The sequence below is a fragment of the Poecile atricapillus genome, chromosome 17 (assembly GCF_030490865.1).
Source record: "Poecile atricapillus isolate bPoeAtr1 chromosome 17, bPoeAtr1.hap1, whole genome shotgun sequence".
Taxonomy (NCBI): domain Eukaryota; kingdom Metazoa; phylum Chordata; class Aves; order Passeriformes; family Paridae; genus Poecile; species Poecile atricapillus.
The window spans coordinates 7571501-7587647 of NC_081265.1; positions in this window are offsets into that span (position 1 = coordinate 7571501).

Genomic DNA, 16147 nt, shown 5'->3' on the forward strand with positions numbered 1-16147 from the left:
AAGGAAGAGAACTATTTATAAAAACTTTTTTTAAAAATAATTAAAATCTATAATTTTCTGCAGGTACTGCTAAAATCTTAAGGGATATTAAAAAAACAATCCCAAACAACCAGAACCCCCAAAAATCTTCCACCAAGGTCCTTATCGTAGCAGAAACCCTTCTCTGATACAGTTATGAGAAACAAGACATCTTGTGCTGCTGAGTTCTTTGAATGTTTGTGACCATTTTAAAATACACTGGAGAGAAAACTTCATGATGGGGTTTGCTGTGACTTTGTGGGAAAATAATTGAAGTGTAGAAGGCCATAAATTCAGGACCACGTGCCAGTAACACAAATTTCCTCTGGCCCTTCTTGGAATTCCACAAGTTTACTTCAGCTGAGGAATGTGGTTCCCTGGACTCCAACCTATAATTAATGCACAGAGGGGTTTGTGAACAGAGCACTAAATTCTGTATTTTAGGGCAAACATTAATTGTTTGCTGTCAGTATGAATAGGAAATGCAATGTTCAGCATCATGCCAGGAGCCACAATTCCCACCTTGGACCCAAACTGTGCAAGTGTGTTCATCAAGGCACGACCTTACAATCACAACCATTAATTTTCCTGGTGAAAAGCGTGTTTGAAGGCTTTATCCACACCTCTATTTTCCTTGTAGACCCGTAAATGTTAATTAAATGGCAGCAGCAGTTAATATCACATTTTCCTTGATCCCTGTCTAACATGCAGGCAGAAATAATAAAAGATGGGATAATTTAGAGATGGAGCTGAACTGGGAAATTTGCTGCTTTGCAAGGACCTTGCCCTTCTGATATGACCATGCTGGTTCAAAAGCAAGATTGAGACTACTGTGATTGTCATGGATAAATTCAGAATGGTGCCCTGATAAATTTATCTTCAGAGGTTGTGTTAGTACCACAGAGAAGCACCAATAAGAGTGGGAAAACATCCTTAAAACGCAATAAAGAGCAATTCTGGAAGTGAGAATTAGTCTCAGTGGGCACATGAAGGGGGTGCTTTGTTCAATTGAGTTTGTGCATTGGAAATTGAGATTTCTGTTTAGCTCATACTGCTTAAGTTGGTTATCTCAGCTGTTGAGAGACTTCCTTCAAGCTCTCCTTTCTCTTTTATTTACGTTTTGACACTGTGCAGAAGTCTAAACAATGGAAACTTTTTTACCTTTGGAAGGTGTCCTTGGGCTGGAATTGGTGGGAAGCTCACACAATGATTGTCCCCAGTGGAAACGCTGGCTTCAAGTGAGTGTAGTGACTCCTTTCATCTCACAACCATGCCAATAAAAGCCAATTACAGACATTGTTTTTGTTAATAGGCTCCTTAAGTTGTGGGGATTGCTCTTGTAGCTGCTTTAGGAGAGGGAGACACAGTCTGAACCTCTGGCTCCTGGAAGTGCTTTGTAAGAGGGAGCCCAGGGAAATGGAAGTGTTTGATTTAGGGCTAAGTGGTGCTTTGGAAATACTTCATTGTGGTTTAGACACACACTAGGGAAATCAGTGGCTGCTTCAGCCTTGGCCTGTTCCCTTATTCTGTTTGAGATCCCATCTTAAGGAAACGATGCTGTTGTTGAGAGGAGAAATGTCTAAATGTTGGTTTGCGGCTTTTTTATTTTGTTTCCTTTTCCACTACTCTTTCCCAGGATTTCAGTTACTTTCCTTTCAGCTCAAGTGGTCCTGTCTGAAAGATTCCAGAAAATCAGTCAGAAAATTGAGTGCTTTGTGTCCTGTTTATCTAAATTTAAATGAGGCTGTAGAGGGCTTTGTCCAGGCTAAAAGTCAGGATTCAGTGCAGGTCCATCCTGCAGCTGAGGGGAATGGAGAGAGCAGCAGGGAGCAGCTCTGCTGCCTCTCATTTGGCTGCTTAATACATGAAATAATTCAATTGCAGAGGTGAAGATTCTCAGGGTAACAAGGAAGAGGCCAGTACAGATGAATTCTGTACTGCAGTTTTCCCTCGAGACACAGTAATTTGCAGATGGGCCAAAATCCACTGTGGTTTCACCAGTGTCATCTTTGGATGGCCTTGGCATTCTGATTTCTGGGGGAAAGAATCTGTATTCAATACTTGACTGTACAGTCCTTTATGTGAACAAATAGAAAAGAACCTTGCAGGTTAACTTTTGTTGTGCACAGTTAAAAGAGATACAGATAAAAGAACATTCAGGAGTTTGCACTTCAAAGTTAATCATGAAGGCAGGAAAAAATAGAAGGTTTGTGCCTTAAATGAAAAAAAATAAATTAGTCATTTTGTCATATGAAAAGGAAATTGCTATTTAAGGTCACTTAGTGAAATTAGCTTCAATTAAGCATCCTTTCTAAATGCAGCGCTTGTTGTCAAAGCTACTTATCTTGTGATAATGCCTGACCTGCTGAGTTTATGATCATTAATCTGTGTAAAAAAACCCTAGAACACCAAAAACCAAACAGGTTATTATCTGTGTAATCAGCTGATGAAAGAAGCTTTGCCACCATACATCATTATTTGTTTTGTGCTCACAAAATTGTGACTGACACAGTATTTGTTTCACAGCTCCAGAGCTGAGTGCTGGTGCTGAGGAGGTATTTTCTCAGTTGGAAATATCTCTGAGCTGAGTCTTGGGGGTGAAAGCAGAGGCAGTGGGGAGATTCAGTCCCTGCTCTGTTCCCAGTGTGTGGCTGATGGAGGAAAGTGCAGCTGGAGGACAGCAGGGAGTGCTCAGCCTTTTCCCTCACTGGACTTTCTCCAAATGCTTATCTAAAATTTGCAGGCCAAACTTGTTAAACTGCCTTTCTTCCCATTATACCTGTTCTGTGAAATATCTGTGAGGGACACGAGTGACCCTTGTGTGGTGTGTTCTGTGCCAGGCTCCACACTGGGCAAACCCAACACCTTCAGCTGGTGCTTCCATTTCTGTTTTCTCTGTGTGTAGGTGATCCAGCCATGGAAGTGGCTGCTCTTCCTCCCTGCAGGGCTGGGATTCAACAGGAACCTGTAATTGGAACTTCTGGAGAAAACAGGACACGAGTGAGCCTGAAAAATGAGCGTTCCAGCACTTGCATTCATCTGCCACCCTTACCCCGCTGCAAAGCGAGAGCAGCGATCACAGGCACATCTTGATGACATTTATGAATAATTATAAATAATTATACTTCACAAGAGCTTAATCCTGCTGATTCTCAGACGTGTCAGTGAGACACGAAGCGCTGTCCTTGGCAGGGACGGGGCTGAGCACCCGCGGGCGTTCAGCGGGATCAGCGTGGGACGGCGCCTGCCCACGCTCCCAGTCCCAGAGACATGGGAAGGAAAATAGCTCCAAGGGAAGGAGAGGGCATCATGCACACTGGGCTTCACTTCATGCAGAAAGCAGTTGGATTTTAAGTCTGCTAGCTGGTAGAAATGTTTATGATGTTGCGCAGCAAACAAATAAACCATCGGGGATTGCGAGGGGAGGATGGCTTGAAATGCTTCAAGGCTGAAAAGTTGATGTTCAAGACTTCTTCTCTCCTGGATAAAGCACCTTTGTGCCGAGGGACATCCTGGTGTGTTTGTGATGCTGTCAGTGAAGGTGCTTGTCTGGGTACCGTGGGCCTGTGCCCTTGCTGGGAGTGGCACTGCCTCAGGTGTGGGGCAGCTCAGCCTGCCTTGGTAGCCAGGTGTGCTTGGGGGGCTCAGTGGCTCTGCTGTGGATGGAGCTCCAGGCTGATGGATCCATTCCTGACACAGGGTCATGGACAACCAGACCCTTTTTTTACCCACTATGAGCTTTTTCTTTCACCAGGCAGGGGAAGTTTTGCTTGGTGTTGGTGACTGGGCTGGGGAAAGGGTTCTGAGGGTGTAAACTGGGCAGTTTTACACACCCCAGTCTGAACTGTGGAGGCAGAAATATATATATACACATGGTCTTTCCTGGCTTTCCAACACCAGCTCACCCCCACTGTGGGTCTGGATTTACTGCAGGATCAAAGCCAAAGATTTCAGTTTGTGAGGGAGCCAAAGGCTGTAGCAACATGTGGTCAGGAGAGGCTGGTAACAAGCCAGGTGGGAACCAGAGGGGAGTGCTAAAATATGCAGGAGGAAAACAAGAGGATTGTTTTTCATATTCAGGCAAGCAGGAGTTCTGAAATGATGAAGTGTTGATAGGTAACAACACTGAGGGATCAGCAAAGCTTGGGTTCTGCTTGTCTGTGAGGATGAAGCTGTGAGCTAGCCCTGTGCAGAGCACAGACTGAGCTCTCTGTGTCTCCACTGCCTTTTGAACTCACAGCGTGCCGTGCTGTGGGTTGGTTCTCCTCTGTGTGAACATGTGTCACATCATTTGGAGGGGAAAGAAAGGTCATGTTCCTCCATTAAAAATTAAACTTCTTTTCGGCTGCTGATGAAGCCATAAGGTGGCAGGTGCTCAGGCTGTGGAATAAAGGAGTGGGGAGCCCCAGGGCAGTTTTAAACAGCTGAAAGTGTAGTTTGATGGTCAATATTCTCCTGAGGGGCTACATTTAGCAAGAATGATAATGTTCCCAAGTCATTGACTGAAACTCTCAAATGGACTTGTTTTGTTTCTGGTGGAATTAAAGGTTTAGGATATTGATAATACTTAGATGTGGAAACTGGTCAATATTTTCTACTGCTGGAGAATATTTGATTTGTTTTTCCTCTATTAATATATTTCTTCCCCCAAAAAAACAACTTCATGCAGGAAATAAATATTGCAGAGCAGGAGAATTTTGAAGTAGAAAGGCAGTGGTTGTGCCTAAGGCAACAGGTAGCCTCAGAGGAGGAGCTGGGATTAGCAGCTGGTTGCTCCCAGCTAATCCAGTTTCTAAATCCCCAGTCAGCACCTCTGTCCTTGGAGCTGTGAACAGCCCAGGGCTCTCCAACCCAAACCAGAGCCCGGTGCAGCTGCAGGCTCTGGCTGTGCTGCAGAGGGTGCTCTCTGCTCGTGTGGTGGCTTTGCCATCCCCTGCCACCCTCCAGGAGCCTCCCAAGGTCCCCTTTGGATCTCCTTCCAACTGGCTCCCAGTTAAATCCAGCTCAGGTCAGCTCTTGACAAGCAGCCTCCCTTGTAACTCGGGGAAGTTACCAGCCAGCAGATTCTTGAAATGCATCTTAAAAAGAGAAAGGTTTGGGCTGGGAGCCAAGATGATTTTCTATCTTTCTTTATATTTTTTTTCCCTCTCCTCCCCTTCCTTCTCTCCAGCAAGGCTTTTGGCAGAGCCGTGGCTCAGCTGGGAGGTTGTGAGGACCAGGAGCACAATGTTAATTAGCTTTTGTACCTTCCAGCTTGTAAAACCCTGATAGAGACCCAGTTGTCATAATTAATGACCACAGAAATAGCAGAAGGGCTCTTAGACCTTGTGCTGAGGGATGTGAGCCAATTCCTCGGTCCTGGGATCCAGGAAGAGGCTTGAGTGAAGGCAGGTTGTCCTGTGTGTGTGCAAAAGGTGTCTTGCATCCTCCTGAAGTGCCCAGAACAGGATATTTTGTGGGATACAGCTGCTCCCAAACACGAGCTGCTCTGGTGGCGTTTCTGGTTACCTCTGTGTCAATAATTATAATTGTTTTTCATTAATAAGCTGTTTGGTGTGGCACAGCAGAGATGGCAGATGGGTTTAGTTTATAATTGAGTCCTCTGTAGTGTGTTTTGTACAGAGCAAAAGGAAAGGAATGATGTTTGCTTTGAGGCACTAAACATGAACAGTCCTGTTCTGCTGTGACAGGTTACAGGAATTGCTGCTGGGCTGGGGGAGCAGCTGGAGCCCCTGTGAGGAGTAAACCAGCAAATCCAGCAAAATACTCATCTTGTGGTAGTGCCTGAGCTGCTGAGTGTATGATTATTAATCTATGTAAAAAAACCCTAAAACCAAACAGGTTTAGGTTTTAAAACCAAACAGGTCTGGGTGCAGCAGTACCCAGGTGTGTGAAGGTGACTCCTTGCTCCAGGGGCAGCAGGAGCTGCTGTCCCTGTGTGGTTTTGGAGACTTCAGGTCCTGGACTTGGGTCAGCTCGGGTGGGAAACCAAGGGAAGAGCTGGAAGAGCTGTGGAGCTGACCTGCTCTCTGCTGGGGAGGACTGGGCTTTGGAGCAAATCCTCCCAGCTGTGTTTGGAGAGGGAAAGCATGAGAAGAACATAGGAAAAGGTGGGGAGATGTGGCTTTGGTGAGCAGTTCATGGCCAGCTGGAATTGGTGGGCACATTACTGGTCAGATTGAGCATTTGAGGATGAGGCTCATCCTGGAAAATCCCTCTCTTTGAGGTGTGGCAGCTTCATGCTGCTGGTTCAGGAAGGTGAGTCTCTTTATCCTCTGAGGACAGTGGGTGGAACAGGAGGCACTTTGTGCTATTTTTGTATTTAAGTGAATCAGCAGAAGCCTGGCTGGGGTTATTGTGTGTGACCTCTGTATCTCTGACTGGAGAGCAGTGTGATGGCACAGCCAGCCCAGGAGCAGGGGAGTTACAGGGGCCCTGCTGGGCCTTGGATGCAGGAGGTGAGGTCCCAGCTCCCTGCCCTGCTTGGGGATGTCACAGCTGCACGGTGGGAACCCATCCTGTCCCTGTCCACGGGCACAGAGCCTCTAGGAGCTCCTGACCTCCTTCACAAAGCACCAGCAGCTGAGTGGGTGGGGGTCAGCAGCTCCCAAGAGCCTGGGGAGAGCAGGGAAGCCTCTTCTCACTGGCTGCTCCTGGCAATTAAATCCTGAGCGTGGCAGGGTCTCTGCTCCCCAGGGAATTGTATTCCACCCAAGCCAGACGCGTGGCTGGGCTGGCTGAGCACACAGCACTCGTGTCATCCCAGCAAGGCTGGCTTGAGCAGCACTTGCTGGCAGAGTTCATTCCCCTGTTGGGCACGTGCAGCTCCTGACCTGTGTTTGGTTCCCCCTTATCTTACAGGAAAGACAATTGCAGCCTCTGTAATTAATGGCTCTGTCCTGCCCAGGTCTCGGGTGAAGCATCAGCACAGGAAATTGGCCAGGCTGAGCGGTGCCTGTGCCTGCATCCAGGCTGCAAAGGCAGCCCTCAGCCAGCTGAGATGAACTGTGGCTTAGCAGCTGAGTTAATTTTTCATCCTTGGGTCTGACAGCAGTCACAGGAAGAGCTCCTGTGCAGCCTGGTGTGACTCCTCCATCTGCAGCCGTTTGTTGCAGATATCCCACGAGCTGATGGAGATCCAGGGCTCTGTCCCTGGGGATTACCTGTGCTGGGTTTTGCAATGGCATTCAGGGACCAGACAGTCCAACACCACTCCTCAGGGAGATAAGGTTACAAGACAGGGGGTTCATTCACAGCAGCAGAACTGCTCTGATGTATTGGTGAATCTCTCAGCTCTCCTGGAATAAGGGTTCTGAGGTGCTGTCAGGCTCCCACACATGGTGATGGTGTGCTCTGTATCCTTCCTCTCAGAAAAAGCTAATTTATTTCACTTGTGGTGAAGTATAACCATGCACCAGGAGGCTCCTATACCCCTGTGCTCACCTGCTTTGCTCTCTCTCTCTCTCCTTTATTTTCCTTGCTTCTTGTTTGCCTCCTCCTTCAGTTTACACTGCCCCACCAGGTTTTAACAGATGGCAATAGAATTTTGGGTACATCTTGCATTGCAACCCGAGACAGACAGGTTTTGGCTTCCTCACCTGCAGGGTGGGATTGTTGCTAAAACAGCCCAGTCTGGGGCAGTGTGAGGTGCATCAGTGCCTGGAGGATCAGGCTCAAGGGAAAACAGGTAAAAATGGATTAGTCAGACTTGCTGGCCAGCAACATGTACCTTCAGTTTCAGTCCCTGGGCTGGGAGCGATCCCTGCAGGAACAGCCCAGATTTAGGGGACCAGGTAGGGCTTCCAGATGTGACCCTTGGCTCCAGGAAGCCCAAACAATCTGCTTTTCATCCAGGAGGAGACTGTGTGTCTGTGCCCTGCTGGGAGCAGGTGATGCTGCTGGAAGCTCTCAGTTACCTTTGGGAGCTGTCAGGTAAGCAGGGAACATCCAGCTCCTCTCCAGAAGCTGTGCCAAAGGCTGGCCTGCCAGTCAGAGCCAGCTCCCCAACACCCCCTGAGGGTGTTAAACCCAGGCTTTCCCCTTACACCCACACCCTTGGAGCTAATCCAAAGTCTCTTCTCCATCCCTGCTCTTCCCAGGAGGAGCTGGGAGCCTGTTTCCTGTTGTCAGAGCAGCCAGGAGGAGTTTGGCCCTGGGGAAAGGCTGTGACAGTGCTGGGGATGCTGGGGACAAGCTGCACCTCCCCACAGGTTATTTTCCCTTGCTTTTAAGGTGCTTATGCTTGCTGTTGTTAGCACATAAGGACATTTTGGAGGCTGTTGGGTGGCTGAGGAAGGACAGCAGCATTTTCCCATTGCTCTGGTGAAACAGCAGCTGGGAGGGAAGGAGCAGATCTGCTGGAGGAGGAAGGATGCTGAGTGCTTTCACATGGGGAGGGTTTCAGCAAATGCACATGAGAGGGAAAGTGCAGGAGTAGCTTTTCCTGGCATTGCACTTCATCTTGTTAATAAATCTCTTGTAACACCTCCCTGCAGAGCCCCTCAAGGAACTGGCTAACCAGGAGGAAGTGGAGATCCAAGAAACGCCTCCTAATCCATTATCAGCAAATGCAATCAGACTCTCCATCTGCTCTCCCAGGCCCCTGCAGCCCCACAACTGGGAGCCAGCCCCTGCTGCCTCCTGCACAGATGTTTGGTCACCGTGTGCCTTCACTGCCTCTCTCTGGATTCAGCCTGGTGTCACCTCAGATTAGTGGGCTCATGCTCAGAGATGTGCCAGGTAAAGCTGGCAGGCTGAGGCAAGCACACCTTGGCTGGAAAACAAGAGCTGGGTTCATGGAGCCACGTTAAATTTAGTGCTGTGTGCTCCAGTGTGGAAACGGGGGCCTTGTCTTGGCCAGGATTGCTTTGGAGAGAGTCTGCAGGAGGAGGAGGAGGAGACAGAGAGAACTCTTGTGAGGGATGTTCATTAAGGACACAGGTGGGAGAGCTTGGTTTCCCTTCCCCTGCCTGTGAATCACAGAATGGTTTGGGTTGGAAGGGACCTTAAAGATGATCTCGTTCCTGTCATGGGCAGGAAATTCCACCAGAGCAGGGCCCAATGTGCAGATTGCTCCAATGTGTGCTTGGACATTGACCTCAGCCTGGTCACACTGGAGCACCTGGGAGCCCTCAGGGTGTGTGTCAGGTCTGTAGCTGTCACCAGGGGGACAGTCCCACCTCAGAGGAATCTGATCTAAGCTGGGGACCCTTCTTGGCAAGGAGGGCACAGAGGTGTGACCTGAGTGCTGGATGGCACCTGAGCCTGGAGCCCAGGCTTGCAGGCAGGGCTGTGCTGGGGTCCTACAGCACCATCCCTCCTGCTGCTCAGGCTGGGCATCACAGAGCCCAGAGGGGCTGAGGCTGGACAGGACCCCTGGCAATGCTGTCCGGGAATGGCTGGTCCTGCTGCACCTCCAGCAGGCGTGCCAGGACTATTCCAGTGGGATTTTAGACATCTCCAAGGATGGCAAACACCACCTCTCCCCCCTCAGGGGATGAGTTCACTCCATGCACAGCACAGCAGTCGGGCTCAGGGGGCTGGCCCATGTTTGTACCCGAGCTGGTGGCCCTGGTTTGCCTCGGTGGCAGTGCTGGGTGGCCGGGGGTGGTGGGAGGGAGATCTGTCAGCCACATCTCAGTCTGTGCCAACCGAGCCACGTTTTGTTCACCAGCCCCAAATTAACATTTGGCCTAGCATTTCCTACTTTTCCTCTTTTTTCCTGTGTCCTTTGAAATATTCATTATCCAGGATAAAAACCTGTCCCAGGTAATTTCAGGATTCAACTGCACAAAAATGAGAAAAAGAGCCAGAGTAACAGCAGGTAAAGAATGGTTTAATTTAGGAACTAATTTTCTATAAAGTAATTATTTCTTTAAAAACCTGGGATTTGCTCAAAGTATCCCAATTACTTTTTTCATTACGGCTACAGAATGAAGTGCTTGTTTAATTAGTAAACATTTGGCATGCCTTTAAATAGGTTTTTAATTACATTAAGGGGACACTGTCAAGGTGTCTTTCATAATATTTAATAGAGCTGGATTTCTTTTTTCCCCTCACAGTTGGATGCAACTCCTTGGGTTTGATTGGCTGTTCCAGACAAAAACTGGAGAAGCCATTTCCCTGGAAAAGATTAAAAAGCGAGGCTCATTTGTGGTTTTGGAGCTGAGCTGTGTTTTCCCCACCTGTTTCTCGACTTGCTGCCAGCAGGGCTTGTAGCCTCCTCTGCAGTCCTGAGGGTGACCCTGTGCTGAACACCCAGAGCTAAACCAGCAGCTTTTGCCCCCAGAATCTCCCTGGTGCAGCAGATGCCAGTTCTGCAGCCTCACAGGAGTGAGCTCTCCTGACAAACCATCAGCTCTAACTGAGCTTGATGCGAGCTCCTGGAAGAAACTGCAGGATCTGGGTGAGCCCCAGGCTCCTGCTTGCCTTTGTGTCCACAGCTGCTCCTTCCCTGGGCTGGGAGCTGCTGCTGGCAGAGCCAAAAGCTGATTCTGGTGCTGGGGTGCTGCTGGTGCCCTGGCTGGCGTGGGGAGGCTGGATGTGGGCAGTGTGTGATGGGCGAGGCTCAGAGCAGCCACCCCGAGCTGGCAGGGGCTGTTTGTCTGTGTCCCCCCTCTCTGCTCACAGGAGCTGAGGCCTCTGCTCCATTTCTGGGGAAGGTTCACTAATTGAGATAGATGGGTGCTGCAGGCAGAGGCAGCTGGGCTTGAGCAAAGCTTTCCTGGGGTGTCCCTGAAGGGAAAGCAAGCAGCAGAGGCAGAGGGTGAGGGTGTGTGACGCTGGGGCTGGCTGGGGACACATGCCAGCCCTTTTTGTCCCCTCTGAGCCATGTCCCTGCTCTGCTCCCCAGTGTTTTACAGGCTGAACAAGCAGACTGAAGTGCTTCTGGTTGAATTTCTGCTTGCATTTCAGACATCCTCGCTCTCCTCTGAGGAGCAGGAGCTGCAGGGAATGAAAATATCCAGTGTCTTTGCTTTAATATCATTGACTTTCTGCTCTGCTGGGTCCTGGCAGGCTCCCCTGAGGCCACATCCTCCTCCAGCACTCTCTGAGCACCTCTTATTGGTTTCCTCAAATTTTCCTCTTACTCCCATCTGTTCTCCTCCTCCCTATCCACCACCTGCTCCTTCTTCCTCCTGCTCTGTTGGTTCTCCACAACAGAGTGGAACTTTTCCTGCAGTGACTGTCAGCCTTGAATCCAGGCATTGATTCCTCCTGACCCCAAAGCAGATGGAATGTGGAGCACTGGGGAGCCTGGAGGATCCCTGGGAAGGAGGGACACGCCTGGAGCTGGGCAGCAGAGGAGCCAGGGCCTTTCATCCATCCCCCTTCCTGGAAGGAATTGCTGCACAGCTTGTCCACCCACCTTTCCTAAAGGGACGTGATGCCCTTTCCTGCTTCCAGTTTCCAGGGAGACAGCTGCTGGGAAAGCACTGGGAGTTCTGGAGCTGGCAGGAATGCCCAGCCCACCATCAGGTACTGGCAGCCCAGGGGAAGCCCGTGTCTGTATCCCAGCCATCAGGGGACACGGGAACCCCTGGGAGCAGCTCCTGCCCATCTGTCCTGCTCAGATCACTGTGTGGCAGATCCTGGGCACAGGGAGTGCGAGCTGACCCTTCCCAAGTCCCTCCAGAGGGCACAGAGCCTCTTTGCTTTGGGGAATCAGGGCTGGGGAGGGCTGTGTGGTGGTGGGTGCAGGAGTGGGGTGATGGTGGGAGTGGTGCTGCTGTGCCAGTGTCCCCTGTCCCCTCTGCCCTGGGGTGGCTGCTGGGATGGAGGGGCACAACCCAGCCTTGGGAATGTGCCTGCCCTGATCAGCTCCGTGCCTGTCCCCAGTGCCACAGGGAACTGAGGTGTAATTTCCACTCCAGCCCCCAGCACTCCTCACTGACAGAGATTTCTAGAAGGGAGCGAATTAATTGTTGTGAATATCCACGGCTTTGCAAGACTACCATAAAATATGAATGCATGGCAGCATCTGCATAAATTATTCAAGATAATCAGGACGGGGCTATTTCCCTGGCAATTTCATGGGGGCTCCTGGAGCTCGATTGTCCCACCCGTGGGGTGTGTGCCAAGCCCCCCTAGGGCAGAAGGGGAAAGTCCTGAGCATCCCAGGTCTCCCAGCTCCTCCCCTCGCTCTCCTCAGATTGCCAACTGCTCTCCCTCCTGCCTCCATGTGCTTTCCCCCAGCTCCCAGTGCTATTAACACCTCTAATTAGAGCTGCTTATTGATGTACTGCTGTTTATCTAAGTGCAGCTGATGAAGGCAGAGAAGCTGTGGAGCCGAAGTGAATCACAGCCTCCTGCAGCCAGCACGGCGCTTCCCGGGGCTGGGGGACAAGGAGAGGAAAACCCAGACAGGAAAAAGCAGGGCAGAACAAGGTGTGATGTGGCTGGGGCAGGTTCCTCTGCAAGTTAGTCCAGGTAATGCTGGCATTTTCCTACAGGAGCATCCCTCAGGAGAAGGGGTCCCTCGTGTCCATGTGTGCGGTCAGTCATCCCATGCAGACCCCCTAAAATGGGGGGTTCTCCAAGAAGGAGCTGTTTTCTTCTTCCTGAGGGGTCAACCAGAGCAGATCCAGGATGGATGGATGCATGGATGGATGGATGGATGGATGGATGGATGGATGGATGGACACAAGACATGAGCACAGGGACCATGTGGGTTTGAGCACTGAGGCAGGATCCAACCCCCCAAATCAGCTGGACACGGGGTTTTACCCCACACTGGAGTGCTGGGGAGCCCAATCCTGCTCTCTCCTCCCAGGGCAGGGACTTGGAGGGGCCTGTGTGTCTGCACTCCATAAAGCCACCCTCAGCTGAGAGCAATTCCTGGTGCCGAGGCAGCGCTCCGGGCATGCGGCTGCTCCTGGTGCGAGCAGAGGGAGGAAGGATTAGCAGAGCTCTGTGAAAACACACCCTTGGACTCTGCCAGCAGCTGCACACCAGGCTGTGCAGTGCCCTGTGTGTGCTGAGCCAGCTTTCCTGACTCCCTCACTCCATTTGAACCTGGCACCTCCTCCTGGGCCACCGGCACTGACAGAGGATGGTGGCACTTGGCTGCAGGAGACAGGATTTGGCTGTCCCTAAAGCATGGCAGCCCCCCAGCCATCCCAGGGACGAGGTGGAGGGGCTGATGTGCTCCAGAGTGCTTCCCTTCTCGCTTGCCATCAGGGTTTATTAATTCCTCGCTCGGTGAAATCTCTATTAATGATGGCTGCAGGACCTGGCTGGGAAGCTGCGTAATGAGATCCTCTGCTGGCTGTGCCTGGGCTGCTGTGATTGTATTTGGAGGACAAAATTCTATGTGGATTAATTAAAATGAAAAACAAAAGGGAAAAAAGAAAAAAGCAGGGTTGTTTGAATTATTTACTAGTTTCCAGGAGACAAAGCAGTAATTGCAAGTGTCTTATTGCAGGTGTTTGGAGAAGGGATGCTCCCACCTCTGGGCAAGGAGCAAAGTCTGGTTATTTACTGGTGTGCAGGAGACTAATCAATCCTCTTTAAGACCAAGTGCACCTCCAACTGCTCCTCAGTTTGCTGATTCTGATTTTCTCCTCTTCCTTTTGAAAATTCGGAAGACAGAGGTTCTGAGAGAGCTTTGATGTGGGTAAATATGGGAACAAGCTCTGCCAGCAGTGTGCTCTTCCCTCCCAAGCAAGGAAATGGAGAGGGAAAACCTCCAACCATCCTTCCCTGAGGAAATGCCTGTCCTCTGTTGGCTTTTCCCCCTGCCAGGGCCCCTCTGGGTCACACAGATGCCACTGTGTGCTCCTTGTGGTGCCACTTTCTGGGTGCCTGTTGTGCCAGGGGGACGCTGAAGGAGTGGAACCACGATGGGACCAAATGCCCTTTGGGAATGAGGTCTTGTCCCTAATGGACACATCTGGGTCCAGGGAAAAGGCAGCACGTGCTGTGTCACACCTGTCCCACGGCACTGGGGTGGCTTTGGCCACGTGTCCCAGCCGTGCTCTGGGAAGGAGGGCTGGTACAAAACCAGCTGTTCAAATCCTGGCTTCCTTCACAGACCCTCTTAGCTGATGGATCAGCAGCGTTTTAGGGAATTGCTCTGTGCTTTTACTGCTCTTTTACTCAAGAGCTGCTCCCCTTGATTGCCTCCGTCCGTCTCTTTTCAACCCAGGGCCTTGGGAGCCGCCTAATTGATTTCAAAGGGAACAGGACTCGCTGGAAATTGAGTTTTGCATTCCTCCCTGCCTCTGTGACAGAGCACCTGGCAGCTCCAGCCTCAGCTCCTGCAGCAGTTCACCTTCACTGGTTTGTCTGCAGGAGAAGAACTACAGAAAAGAAAGGGAAATGAAGGAAAGAGGTACAAAAAATTCCATTTAGCAATGTAGGGTGTGATCAATATTCCTTTGTCTCCGTATTCAAATTGCGGTCCTGCTGAGCAGAAACAAGTGGAGCTGCCTTGTTGGAGATGAGAAGTTAATCTTTAAAGCCAATAAAGATTTAGGGCAGTGTAATTACTTTAAGATTTGATGCTTAAGACTATTCAAACTTTTAATTTTTAACCAAATGACCTGGATCCTTGGCAATGGAGTTGATCTGAGATGAGGAGCAGCGACACCTTGGGAGAGAAGCCGTGGTGATGCTGTGTGGCCTGGGATGGGGACCCTCAGGAGAGGACAGCTGGATGCTGCCTGTCCCCAGAAGCACCAGCAGGGAGTGGAGAAGGTGAAAAGAATGGGATGGGAAGAGGAGGAGCTCTACAGGAGAAAGGGACCAGCCCTAATGGAGGTCACAAAGCACACCACCCCTTTCCCTCCCCTGCTGGATGGAAGGCAGAATTAAACCCCAATCTTTTCCACAGCTGTGATTTTACAGTGTTGTTCCAGGAAAGGAGCACATTAGGGATGAGGTAGATCATTATGTGCTTATATTATCAGCAGTAAAGCAATGTCTCCTAATTCCTAATTCCACCATTGTCTGATACATTTCTTTGTGAGTTTCCTATTCATCCATATTTTTCCCTCCCCTCTGTCTCCACTAATAGAAATTGCTTTGTTGTTAAACTCAATTTCACTCTTGACTGGATTGAAATATGCTCATTTCCTTTATAAAATAATAATAAAAATAAAAATCTAAAATTATTTCCACTCAGATGTGAAAAGTGTACATTTTTCTTCATGTAGTCTCTTGGGTTTGAATGTCTGAGGGTTTCAGAGGTTTATTTTCTAACAGTCTAATTGCATGATCCCAGCCTATAGCTGGGGGCTTTCCATTTGTTTCATCATGAATTTGAATAATTCAGGACAGTTTAGGATTCCCTGGATCAATTTTGAAGTCTTTTGGCAGAGATGGGGTTGCAAAATGAGACTTCTCCCACTTTCAGCCTCCTGATACACCAACTTTTAACACAGCTGGGGCTGGTGGGCACCCAAGGGAATTGCCTTGAGCTGGAGAGCTCTGTGGGTTGGTGTCTCCTCCTCAGCCCTCAGTAGCTCCAGCACCACCAGCTCCTGGGGCTGTGCCTGGAGCTGCCATCACCTTCTGAGTGGGGCTGACAGGGTGAGGAAGGAGCTGGAGGCTCCCAGGATCTTGGTAACAAAAGCCACGTGTGCCCAGGTCCTGTATCTGCTCCAGCAGCTGGGCTGGGCATCAGCCAGGGCAGGGCAGAGGCTCTGTGCCAGAGGTGGCTGAAGGGAGGACTGCAGGAAGCTCAGCAGGAGGAAGGGACGCCCAGCTCTGCTGGAGGCTCCTGATGTCCTCACAGGGCACCCCAGGGAGCTCTGGGCTTTGCTGGGCTCTCCTGCTCTTCTCCTGGCTGTGTCCAAAACAGGGCAGTGCAAGGCCTTGCCTGGGGGCTGATCCCGCGGTCCCCAGCACAGAGGTGTCCCCAGGGTCCCCAAAAGACAGCTCTCCCAGGGAGCTGAGGCTCAGCTCCTCACTGCAGGGACAGCCTGTGCCCCCTTCTCCTGCTGCCAGCCCCAGGGACCAGCAGCAGCCCTGGCTGAGCCCTCTCCCTGTTGCCTGAGAGAAATGAGGGCAGGGAGGTGCTGGTGTGGGTGTTGTGGCACACCTGTCACAGACTGAAATAGTTCATGCCTCAAACACCGATATGAAGGTTTGCTCATTATAACTAAAGCTGTATAAAGAAGCTACAGCC